Source organism: Crocodylus siamensis, chromosome 4 (genome assembly GCF_052110815.1).
Source record: "Crocodylus siamensis isolate JL-2025a chromosome 4, ASM5211081v1, whole genome shotgun sequence".
In the NCBI taxonomy this organism is placed as follows: Eukaryota; Metazoa; Chordata; order Crocodylia; family Crocodylidae; genus Crocodylus; species Crocodylus siamensis.
This window is the reverse complement of record NC_143398.1, coordinates 204,164,448-204,177,198: the sequence shown is the minus strand read 5'-3', so window position 1 is coordinate 204,177,198 and position 12,751 is coordinate 204,164,448. Positions and strand designations below refer to the sequence as shown.

Here is a 12,751-nt window from a genome sequence, read left to right as displayed (position 1 = left end):
TCTGTTGTTGCTGACGTACTTGTAGAAACCCTTTTTACCTTTCACATCCCTTGCTAGCTGCAATTCCAGTTGTGGTTTGGTCTTCCTGATTTCATCCTTGCATGCCTGAGCAACACTTTTATACTCCTCCCTAGTCATTTGTCCAAGTTTCCACTTCTTTTAAGCTTCCTTTTGTGTTTTAGCTCATTGATGAGTTCCCTGCTAAGCCAAAGTGGTCTCCTGCCACAATTGCTAGTATTCCTGTGCATTGGAATAGTTTTTTTTTTTTTAAATACAACCAGCTCTCCTGGACTCCTTTTCCCCTCAGACTGGTCTTCCAGGGGATCCTGCCCATCAGTTCCCTGAATGAGTCAGAGTCATCTTTTTTTTTTTTTTTTTTTAAGTCCAGGGCCCTCACTCTGCTGCTCTTCTTCATTCCTTCCCTCAAGATCATGAACTCAATCATCTCATGGTCACTGTTACCCAAGTTGTGATCCACTACTGTATTCCCCGTCAAATTTTCCCTGTTTGTGAGCAGCAGGTCAAGAACAGCATGGCCTGTAGTTGGCCTAGTTGATGCTGGAGCAGCACTTGAACCAGGAAGTTGTCCCTAACACTCTCCAAAAACTTCCTGGATTGCCTGTACATTACTGTGTTGTATGACTGTGCCTGCCTTGGTAAAGACTCCTGCGGGGAGGAATCATACTGGCACCCCATCTAAGCTGGTGCCCAAGGCTGGTGCCCCAATCACCCTCTCTAGTTATACTACAGGATTGACACACAAGGTTCTCCAAACATTTCTCCCTATTACTTACATGCCCGTGTTCAGGGACATTCAAGTGCCGTGGTAAAGAACTGTGGAATCTGTGGGGTAGATAAGTAAATCATTTATTCAGGAGGTTAAGTTTGAAGAGTTGATGCTGAACAACTGGATATACTGCACTTTCTGGAAGTTTGCTTGTTTCTGAATATTTTTTCTGTTGCTTATCAGTACTCTAACTTAGAGTTAACGTGTGATTTGATTATAGCAGTAAGTAGTCATGCTGGTATTGCAACCTCCAACAAGGATTTGCTATCCAATAACAAATAGCCCTAAGGCAGGTCCTTTCTATGACCTTCAGTTAAGTGGCATTGACCTGCAATGTGTGAGGTTTTTCTATTTGACCTTGCCTAGGAGCAGTAGACTTCTTAATTATCCTGCTGAGCTGGCAATATCCTAAATTAGAAACATGGCAGCAAGTTTTCTGCAAGTCTCAGAACATAATGCTGTATATGTAAGGATTATCATATAAGTTTTTTCTTTGGTAATATAAGCATGGTGTCAATCTGTAATAACCAGCAGATTTTTGAAAAAGCTATGCAAAAATATTAGGCAGTGTGATTTCACAAGATGCAGAAATGTTGAGCAGTCAAGTTTTAGGACTGCTGATAGTGGCCTTTGCAACGTGAAGGATGGTAATCATGTGGTAACAAGTCTGGAGTTCAGAAGAATAATTTCTGCTTGGTGTTGTGACAGCAAGAGGGACTTGATACATCTCCTTTGACACTCACTTGATATGATGTTTTAAGAGGACAGACAAAGCAGGACGTACAAACACTCAGAAGATCAGGCATTTTATTTCGTTGAAGTGGTATGACAAGTAGGACTGTCACTGGGCCAATATCACCACATGTGGTAAATCCCACTGTGCAGATTATTCCTAGCCTTTGATTGGGTGACCTGGCTCATTCCCTCCTTCAGGGCAGGCTATTCCTGTCCTCACTGAGTTTCACCTGCCATGACTTTGATGGAGAAATTACTGGAAGAATGTTCTGACTGAGAATAGCCAATCCCTGAGTGGGAAAGAGTATCAGGAAAATACCACCAGTCCTGCTCAACACTGTATCTTGCAGGACCAATTTAGGGGCCAAATTTTGGAGCTCCTCCAACCTCTACATTCCCACCTCATTCCTCTGCTGTTATAATTACTCGCAGCTTTGTTTGCACCCAGCCTCATAGCTGGAAGCACCTGGTTTGACTCCCGGTATACCCCCGAGTCTGTTCCTTATAAGTATAATTAAAGGTGAGCAGCTTGGACATCTGGTGATTGGCATGCTCTGTCTCTTGCCTGCTGCTGCGCCTCAGTTCCTGAGGCTTTTTGCTTCCTGCTGGTTTTTGGCTCCAATCAGCTGTTGCTTCACTGTGCAGTGGGGGCTTGCATTTCCTGCTGAGAGAAGGACCAGCTCTTGATTAATTGGCTCTCTGCTCAACAGTAGAGCCAGCATGGGGCTCTGGTTCTGCCCCCAACCAGGAAGCCTGCTCGTGCCAGCATATGCCTCTGGCATCAATCTCTGGCCCCATGAGTCATCCCCATGCAGTTGGGGATGATTAAGGAACTTGCCCTGGCTCTCCTCACTTTGTTCTGGTTTCAGCATCCAGTTACATCCCAGGCACTCAGGCAGTTGTGACAGGGGTGCAAGTGGGGCTTTTCTCTCCTTTGCCCCTCCGGTTTTGCCACTAGGACCAACTCTCAGAAAAAAAACTGTTAACAATAGAAATATTGTTAATATTGATTAAATATTTAACATCTTGAGAAATAGAAAGCTTGAGCCAGAATTTTAAGTAGGTTCTAAGTCAACAGTTCTCAAACTTTTTAGACTCAAGGCAGCCCTAGGGAAAATGCCAGCTCCCAGATTTTACTTGTTTTTTACTACAGAAAAACATAGAGCAATTCTTCTGTTGCAAAGGACTCCAAAGACCACAACAAGTCTGAGTGTTTTTGACACTGGAATCCCATCTGGGCTTATTTTGTGATAATAGTGCTAATATTTTGTGACATCCCCTGCCATCTTTAAAAGGATCTCGTGGCACTCCAGGGTTTGAGAACCACTCCCTGGTTTGAAATTCTAGGTGTTCTATATTGTTTAAGTGTACTATTTAACCAGATTCTAACTGCAAGTATCCAGGATGGAATTCCCTTTATGAAGGGGACATAAAACTGCCAGAGCCTGTTCCTTCACCAATCAGTTCATATATGTAGATGTTTCATAGATATTAGGGCTGGAAGGGACCTTGAAGATCATCAAGTCCATCCCCCTGCCAAGGGGCAGGAAGTCAGCTAGGGTCAAAGGATACCAGCAAGATAAGCATCCAAATGTTTCTTGAACAAGTCCAGAGTAGGTGCCTGCACTACTTCTGGAGGGGGTCGATTCCAAGTCTTGGAGGCTTGGACAGTAAAGAAATTTTTCCTTATGTCCAGCCAAAAATGGTCTTGGAGGAGTTTATAACCATTGGTCCTTGCTTTTCCTTGGGGCAGTCTGGTGAACAGACATTCTCCCAGATCCTCATGTACACCCATTATGTATTTATAAGCAGCTACCAGGTCCCCCCTGAGCCTGTGCTTTTCCAGGCTGAAGAGTCCCATGGCTCTCAGCCTATCTTCATAAGGCCTATTCTCTTGCCCTCTGATCATGCGCGTGTCTCTCCTCTGGACTCTCTCAAGCTTCTCAACATCCTTCTTGAATTGTGGAGCCCAGAATTGGATGCAGTACTCCAGCTGCGGCCTCACCAAGGCCCAGTACAGCAGGAGGATAACATCCTGAGATTTACTTGAGAAGCATCTATGGATGCAAGCCAGAGTTTGGTTTGCTTTACCAGCTGTGACATCGCATTGCTGGCTCATGTTCATTTTGTGGTCAATCATGACCCCTGAGTCTCTTTCAGCAGTGGTGCTAGCAAGCATAGCACTGCCAAGCCTATAAGTATGCTGTGTGTTTTTTTCCCCCAAGGTGGAGTACCTTACATTTACTGGTATTGAACATCATCAGGTTTGTATCTGCTCACTTACTAAGGTTATCCGAGTCAGCCTGGATCACTAGCCTGTCCTCGGGTGTGGATGCTCCCTTGTCCAGGTGGTATGTCACTTGGTCATAGAAGGAGATGAGATTGGTCAGGCAAGACCTACCTGTGACAAACCCGTGCTGGCTATCCGTCAGGATGTTGCCCTCAGCCATCTTATCAAGAAGAGTCTCCTTGATAATTTTCTCCAGAATCTTACCAGGGATTGAGGTCGAGCTGATTGGGCTGTAATTTCCGGGATCTGCTTTCCGCCCTTTCTTGAAGATGGGTACCACATTGGCCTTCTTCCATTCTTTAGGTACTTTACCTGAGCACCGTAAGTATTTGGATATTTTTGTCAATGGTTGGGCTATGACATCTGCCAGCTCCTTGAGTACTCTAGGGTGTATACCAATGCTGGGTATAAATACACCCCCACCCTGACTGTCCCGCATCATGCTAGGTAGGGCAGTCCCATTGGGTAATGAAAGACGGATGTGAAGTACCCATTAAGCAGATTGGCCTTTTCCTGGGTGTCAGTTATCAGTTGTCCTGCTTGGTTCAGCAGGGGTCCAATATGACCCTTTCTTTTTTTCTGACTCCCTACATATCTGAAAAAGGACTTCTTTTGTTATGTGATGCCAGATGGAGCTCAGTTACACCCTTGGCTTTCCTGATCTGCTCCCTGCAGGTACGGACCAGTGCTGAGTGCTCCTCCTTAGTGGTAACTCCAGCCTTCCACCCTTTATAACTCTCTTTTTTAGGCATAGGAGGTCCTCATGTTCCTTGCTGAGCCAAGGTGGTTTCTGTGCCCTTTTGCTACCCTTTCTTCAAGATGGGATGGCTATCCCTTGTGCTGTCAGGATCGTCCCCTTGAAGAGCAACCACTCCTCTTGGACTCCTCTTCCTGTCGAATTGTGGTCCCTTAGGGCCTCAATAGTGAGCTTCCTGAGTTTGTCAAAGTCAGCTTTCCTGAAGTCAAGGACTTTTGTATTGCTGACTGATTTGCTAGCTTTGCAATGGATAGTAAAGGTGATCAGCTCGTGGTCACTATCACCCAGCTTTCCAACGATTCTTAGGTCACTGACTAGGTCATCCCCTTTGCCCAGTACCAGGTCCAACAGTGACCTCTTGTCAGCCCATAGACTTCTTGAGTCAGATAGAGGTCGTCCATGCAGGTGAGGAAGCTTTGCGACCAATTGGATTTGGCCGAGTGCTCTTCTCATGAGATGTCTGGGTAGTTAAAGTCTTCCATGGCAACCATGCACCAAGAGTGTGCAGCCTCAGCCAGTTCCCTGGTTAATTCCTGGTCCAGCTCTTGTTTCTGGTTAGGAGGTTTGTAGCAGACTCCTACCATGATGTCCCTTCTGCCATGTTCCCCATGTGCTTTAACCCAGAGGGACTCCAGTCATCTTTCCTGAGTGCCAATGTCAATTTGCAGGGATGTGTTGCTGTTCTTGAAATAGAGAGCTACACTCTACCCCTTTTATCTGCATGATCTCTCCTGTAGAGGGTATAGCCATCTATACCTGTGGCCCAGTCATAGATGGAGTTCACCAAATGCTGGTACAGAGTTCCATGAATCTCTCATTGGCTAAGACTAATTGCTTGGCTGCTTCAACTGGACTAGGGAGAGGAGCACTAGCACAGTTTGATCTTAAAGATCCAGGAGCTGTAACCAACTTTTGATGCTTGTCTGCATACATCTGAGGGGTGTAAAGCAAAGGTGAAAATGTCATAGACTAACAGAGATTTTGTTGAGGATTTGGTCTTTTGTTCCTCAACCTATATGATGAAACTTTGACTATTAATGGGTGACTCTCTGTCTCCGTCTCTCTCTCCCTCTCGTGTACACTTGCATGCAATTCCAGGGAAGTATTCCACTACTAGTGCCATATATGAATAGCTTCATTTCTGTTGTATCCTTTTCTGTCCACCAGAGAAGGTGGTGCAGGGTCTGAAAAACTTAATTAACGATGATGACTTGATTATGATTAATGAGAAATACCTCACCTAAACTCCATAGATACTGACCGTGTGCAGAAAAGCACTGTATCTATGATCATCGCAAGGACTACTATAGCTGTCTCAGTAGCTGTCAGCTTCTGTTTGATAACTGAACTCTGTTATTCTCCCCATCTATTGAAGTACAGTAAGAGTAATGTTTCTTCATTTTGGTGAGTAAGCCTGTACTGGTATATAGAACTTGCCAAGCAGACTTGCTGATCCCCAGTTCCATTTCTTCCCCTATAATTAGGGACCTACTTAAATCATAGTTTTGCAATTTTTGTGGAAACCATGAAAAACAGCAGTTTTCACAATCACCACAAAAATGGCGTTTTCCACAATTTTGCATGGAATCCCTCCTCCCCGCCACCCCCCCAAAAAAGAAGCTCACCAGAATACAAAGAAAGCAAAGCAATCCCTGCAGCTATAGAGCATGTGGTTTGAGAGAAAGCTACTGAGAGGCTGTGCTAGTAAGGTAGCCTCGAGAAGGCACCAGTCAGGAAAGCTAAAGGGTTTTGACACCATCTTTTAAAGAAGCCAGATGCAATGCTGCAGCAATGCTGCAGTATGAAGATGAGTGATTGGCCCTTCAGCCAATCAGTGGTGAGGGAGGGCCCACTGTGCAAAGACTGTGATATCAACTGTGCACTGCAAGCAGCCTATGACAACCTTTTATTTCGCTGCAATGTAGATAGGCCCCTACCTATAATGCCCGTCTTGGTTAGAGTTGAGCTGCTTCATTGCTCTGTGGGTGTAACAGTGAAGTTTACATACAGTAGAATTTAGCATTAATGTGACTTCTTTCCACTGAATTGTGGTGGTTTTGCTCTCTTTTATATAATAAAAAAAAGGCATCTAAATAGGCACATTTTTTACAGTAGATGCTTTCCATTTCCTGACGCTGTATATTTTAGGTTTTAAAATATTTGCCACAGTGTATTTTATACTGTAGATAGGCTGAAAAAAATCAGGATGGGCTTGTAAGTAGTTATTGTAATCAAAATAAGGAAGCCTCCTTTTTGAAGCTGTTATGTAAGACTGTTTGCAAATTATGTTAATGTTGTGAAAGAAAATCTACTTGCAATTCTAGTTATGGATGAGACCAGCAGCCAAGTTACAATAAGCACAATCTGCATAGAAGTGTGTGTCTTTAAAAATTGCACATTTCTGAAAATTTTCCAGCAATGCATCGCTGTTCTGGGGGACTTGTCCTTTGTATGTGTCTTGCCTGCTGTTGGCACTTAAAACTCCCATTTGCTTTAGGCTATAGAAACAAGTGAAAATGTCATGTTAATTCTCACAACTGCATAGATCCTATAGGAATGCTGTTGTTACAAACAGGAAGAAATGGCATTTCTATTATCGATGCTGACCAGCGGGGCTCTGAATTGGTAGATCTGATGCAAGGTGAGTGTAATCTTTAGGGTACTGCATCTTGGAGCTTGTATATTGGTAGATTTAAAAGGCTTTGTGCAGATACAAAGAATAGGGCACTGTGTTTAGGTTCAACATGGATTGGCAGTTTAATGGTTCCTAGTACTCATTAAGCTTTTGATGATTTGAGCTATTGTTGCTGTTTGTAAGGAGCTTCTTTAGAGGACCTATACCACAATAGGATATATGCTAACATTGTTATAACTATATTTCCTTTTATCTGTAGGATTGCTTGAAATGTCACCTACCAGAACAATTTTGTTTGTTGCATTTTATTTACAGACATTACAGTAACAAGCTTGGAACTTCATGACCCTTCTGTGGTCTTTTAGCGCACATACTCTCCCCACATGAGATAATCTGTCCCCTACTGGCTGCCTCTGACATTAATCTATCTAAAGAAACACAATTTTAGCTATTTGAGCCATATTCAACCAAGCCAGCAGAATGAGGTACAAATTGCACCTGTGTTTGCCAACCTGCAACTCATAGGAAATTATCCTCACAGAATAGCATGTGATGGCTCTAATGTATGCTTTTCACCAAGATTTCTACTCATGGATAGAAGTTTTCATTTCTACTGAGGTCTCCATAGGTGACCCAACAACAAACTGATTGCTAAGGGCAGAGGCGGGCAATTTTCTCAGGCAAAGAGCTGCTTCCCAAGTTTTGGCAAGCTGTCGAGGGTCGCATGGGTAGCCCCACCCCTTGATAGGTGCCCCCCCCGGTCACCACCTTGTGACTGGAAGTCCCACCCTCTAACTCCTGACCTTTGCCACCAGAGGTCCCACCCCTTGCCCCCAGAAGTACTCCTTTCAGCAAGGGGTATTGCTATCTCAGAACGAAAAAAGTACCAAATTATATTCTAAAGAGGGAACATCTAAAACATGCATTAATTTGATTTAAAAAAACATGTTGGCCCTGGTTTACCTGTGTTTGTGTAGTGTATGTAGAGGTGATTGTATATAATAGCTTAAAATGAAGCCTTATTCTTATATATTGGGGGTGGGAATAGGTTTGTGGGAAGCTGTGGATGTGTGGGTATATAGGGTGTGGGTGTGTCTGTGGAGGGGATAGCTGTGGGGGGTGTGGGTGTGGGGTGAGAGAGCATGTGGGTGTAGATATGTGGGTGGGTAATGTGGTTTATGGGGGGACTGTGTGTGTGGGGGAGGGTGGCTGGGGTGTGTGTGAGGGTGTGGATGTCTGTGTGTATGGCAGTGCAAGGCAGGGTGTGGGTGCATGTGTATGGTGGGGTGGGTGCATGTGTATGGTGGGGTGTGCATGTGGGACTCACCCTACGAACACACACACACACACACACACACACAAACACACACACACACACTCTCTCTCTCTCTCTCTCTCTCTCTCTCTCTCTCTCTCTCTCTCTCTCCTGGGTACCGGCACAGCCCTGTGCTTCCTGATCCAGCAATTCAGCCAGGAGCCACATGGTGTGCTGGAGCAGTGCACAGCAGGAAGGCAGGGAAATGGCTGGAGGTGGGGCAGAGCTGGACTGCTGCATCCTGCTGCTGGCTCTCCCGGGTCCTACTGCCTCTGGTGCCTGCTATCTTTGACAGGCACCCAGGAGCACATATGTATTAATTTTCTAATTTTTTTAGGGGGCCCTGCAGGCCAGCTAGAATGGCCTGGCAGGCTGAATCTGACCCGCAGGCCATATTTTGCCCACCCCTTGCTAAGGGGGTGTGCTGAATCCTAGTTGTCCTGGTAGCACTGTTACACTGTAACATTCCTAGTAACATCATCGAGCAATGTCCTTTAGTCATGATGAGGTTTCCTAGATTGCACTCATCCTATAGGAACAGTAGGAGTTTTCAGGGGAAGAACTTCTGTGTTAGGTCCCTGTGCCAACATTTTAACTGATTTCCACTGGTGTAACCCTTGGCTGAGTATCGTCACATAGAAAGATAAGATCCATTTCCAACCTTAACATAGTTGGACATGACTCTTGAAGTTTGGGGGAAATTGAAATCTTTATCCTTAGTTTGGGGGACTTAAAGCTGAGATTATTTACTTTTTAAACAATGGCAGGATTCTACAATATTGCATAGGAAGCCCTAACATATCAACTTTCCATTGTGTTATCACTGTGGCATGTGCTGTGCCACTTTTTTTGTAGCATTTTTTCCCTTTGCTACCAGGGTTTCCTGATAACAAATTTTGCACCTGTGCTACAAATTTGCAGCATGGGGCGCATTTTAAAGTGCCAAGCATGCAGTTTGTGATGCCACAAAGAGGTTTGTGGAACCACAAACTGCACTTGCCTGCACGTCTGGATCCAGCCTTTGTGGCTAATTCTAGATCTTGAGGTCTAGTTACATATCATAGCAAGAAGAGTTCTTCTTTAGAAGTGTGGGAATTTGCACTCTTGGGGCATGCCCCCATGAGCAGGAAAGCGCATTCCCCAGGAACAACTACCAGCGGTACATATTTGTACTGCTGATAGTTGTCCCTGGGGAATGCCCCTGCACATGTGCTCTGGCATGTGGCAAATTGCTCTGGGTTGTGTAGGAGAGGCTGGGGCCAGCAGCCTTACCTGAGACCCTCCCAGGGCTCCAGTAGCAGCAAACTGGGCATGCAGAGCCTGGCCAGCAGCTGGAGCATGGCTCTGGCCGGTCAGGCTTTGGTTTCAAGCAGCACACACTGCCACTCGTGCCACCCTGCTTTTTTCTGGTGCAGGTTTCTCTGACATCGGCATCCCCGGATGTGAAAATAACTTGCCATGTTATAAATTAGCAGCACAGCAAGTGCCTGCATATGTGGTGTGTGCAGTTTGCAACGCCGCAGATAGGTCTGCAGTGCCACAAATTGCATGTGTGTGCTCACCGGAACATGCCTTTGATGTTGTCGGTTCTGGGTTCATGTTCTGCTGCTGTTGTTTATGCCCTTTTCATTACACTTTTAAGACTTCTGTTTTTATTTTTCACTGAGTTACTCCTCAAACCATCTTAGAAATGATGTTGTATCTGTTTCCTTTTATGAGAAGAGTATTCAGCAATCTTGTTAAGCATTAACTAGAGAATAAACTGCAGTGCTGTATGACAGTGATGAACATGGCGTGATAATGTTCATTTTTAAAACTTAGGAGAAATTCTCTCACATTAATCATTTATTCACAGAAAAAAATCCAATTTTAGGGCACCTAAAACTATTTGACAAATTCAACTGGAGTGAGAAAATAAAAAAATTCAAAAAAGTAAAAACGTACGCTTTTTACATTTCCTAGAATAAAGTGTTTCAATAGTTTATTTCTGCACCATGTTTCAAAGCCAAATTTAGCTAAATTTCATTTTAAATGTGTCACGGGTAGGGCCTGAGGGCGGCCGTGAACCCACTAGCGCCCCTCCTGCCGTGCCAATTAGGTAATTCCAGCACCCTCTTATCCTCGCCCGCCACGTCTTTGATGGTAATTGGTTCAATTAGGGAGACTGCCTTTATCTCCTAATACACAGCGTAAGTTGACCTACCCCTAATCCGTATGGGGTGCCTCGGTGCACCCCCACCTTAAGGGCTAATGTGTGCCTCCAAACCTCCCCTTTAGCACGCCCCAAGCCTTGCAGCTGTACCGGCCGTTCTCTTGTCATATATTCACCCTTCCTGGGCTCTGTCGAGCTCTGTCGATCTAGCCCCTACCTGGATGTCAGCCCCTCTCTGGGCTTATGCCGCGTGCCTGCCCCTCTCCGGGATGTATACCGCGTGCCCGCCCTTCTCCAGGGCTTCGTGCTGGTCAGAGACTAATTGCTCACTCTGGAGCCTCTTGTTCTGATCGGCCCTCTCTGGGGTCTGTGCTGCGCTGCTCGCGCTTCCCTTGCCCTCTCTGGGGCCTGTGCCGCGCTGCTCGTGCGACGCTCGCCCTTTTTGGGGCTCCCGCCCTCTCTGGGGCCTATGCTGTGCTTCCTGCGCTTCTCGCCCTTACTCGGGCTTCTCAAAGTTGGGCTCAGGTGGCCCTTTCCCCGCCTGGCCCCAGACCCACCTTCTCGGGCCTAGCTCGCGCGCCTCTCGTGTTTGATGCCCCCTCTGGGGCCTATGCCACGCCTCTCGCACCTTGGGGCTCAGGTGGCGCATAGCCATGCCTGGCCCCCTGCCCTTCTTCGGGTCACTTGCCCCACTGGGCAAAATACCGCCCTCACGGGCTGGGGTCCGAAACCCCGCACACCGTGCCTCTCCGGCGCTCACTCGCCGTGCCGACTCTGGCACTAACCACTGTGCCCTTACTGGGCACCAGGAACCCCCTGGATTATTGGGGAGCCCCGCTGAGGCCTCCTCACACCCCTACAGCCTTACTCGGTCCTCCGGTGTAACACTAATCAAACTAAACCATAAGCCTGCTGGCCGTAACATAACAATAAGCCTCCTGGCTAAAGCATCTATTCTAGGCCCACTAGGCCCTCTCACAAGGCCTTTTAATCAGGGTCCCCTCGCCATGGTGCAGCCCCTTGGTGGTCAGGGTGCACCACTCGCCTTTGCTCCACTGGACTCTCCTGCAGAGCTCCTGCACCTCAAGCTGTCGGACAGGAACTGCTAGCTAGGCTTTGGCGTAGCTGTTTATAAAGGCCTGGCCCTGCCCCTTTTTGGTCATGTGACCAGCCTGGTTGCCCCAGCAACCCACATCTGTGCTGTTTCAGGGAGCTTCAGCAGCCCTATTCCTACTGCTAGTAGCAGGCACCCTGGTGTCCTGCTACAAAATGCATTTAAAATTAAAACCAAAATTTAATTTTTCCTTAGACCTAAAACAAGGTTTTCTTTAACTTTTATTTTTGTACTGGCATCAGCCCAAATAATGCTTTTTAGTTTTATATATTCATTTATTTGGCAACCCCACTGTGAGAGAAGTTATTTGTCAACAACACTTAGAAAAGTCAGTGAACTTTTCTTGCACAGAACAAAAGTGGAACATGGGATGCAGAAGAATGCACAGTAAGGGAATGGGAGAAGAGATTTTTGCTGTGAAACTGAAAAGTATGTAGAGTTCATTATAATATACTTTTTTATATTTGCAAACATTTTGCTCCAAAGAGTTTACATCTGGATTATGGCTTAAATAACATATTACTAAGCTTTTAGCATCTAATGTTTGTCTTAAAAAACATGGTTGGATTATTAAGATTAATATACAGTATGTAGCTTTTGTTGGTGTTTAGATTATAAAGCATTCATTCTTCAGGGTCAGAGTTAATGACATTTTTATATCCATTTCCACAGAGGATAGCTGTTGAAGAAGAAATTCAAGCTTCTGCTAAAATCCAGCAGACAGCATATTTAAAGTGAATGCATTAAACCAGTCCCACAGGGCAAAGGATAAACCTTTTTAATTAAAATTGTATTATAAGAGAAATTTTGCAGTTCAATTATTTGTATACTTAGTTGTCACCTACATGAATTCAAACCAGTTATTTGTTCAAGCTCAGCTACTACAGTGCTAGACTAAAATCTAAAAGATGAATCTTCCCTTATTGATTAGTATTCCCTCTTGTACAAGCTTGTTGCCTGCCAGCT

The 12,751-nt window shown here is 45.3% G+C and overlaps 1 protein-coding gene across 2 annotated transcripts in view; it reads left to right on the top strand.

Moving 5' to 3' along the window:
• Positions 1 to 12,751, top strand: part of RAPGEF4 (Rap guanine nucleotide exchange factor 4) — a 296,859-nt gene that overhangs the window by 155,617 nt on the left and 128,491 nt on the right. The gene's annotated exons all lie outside the window — the stretch shown is intronic.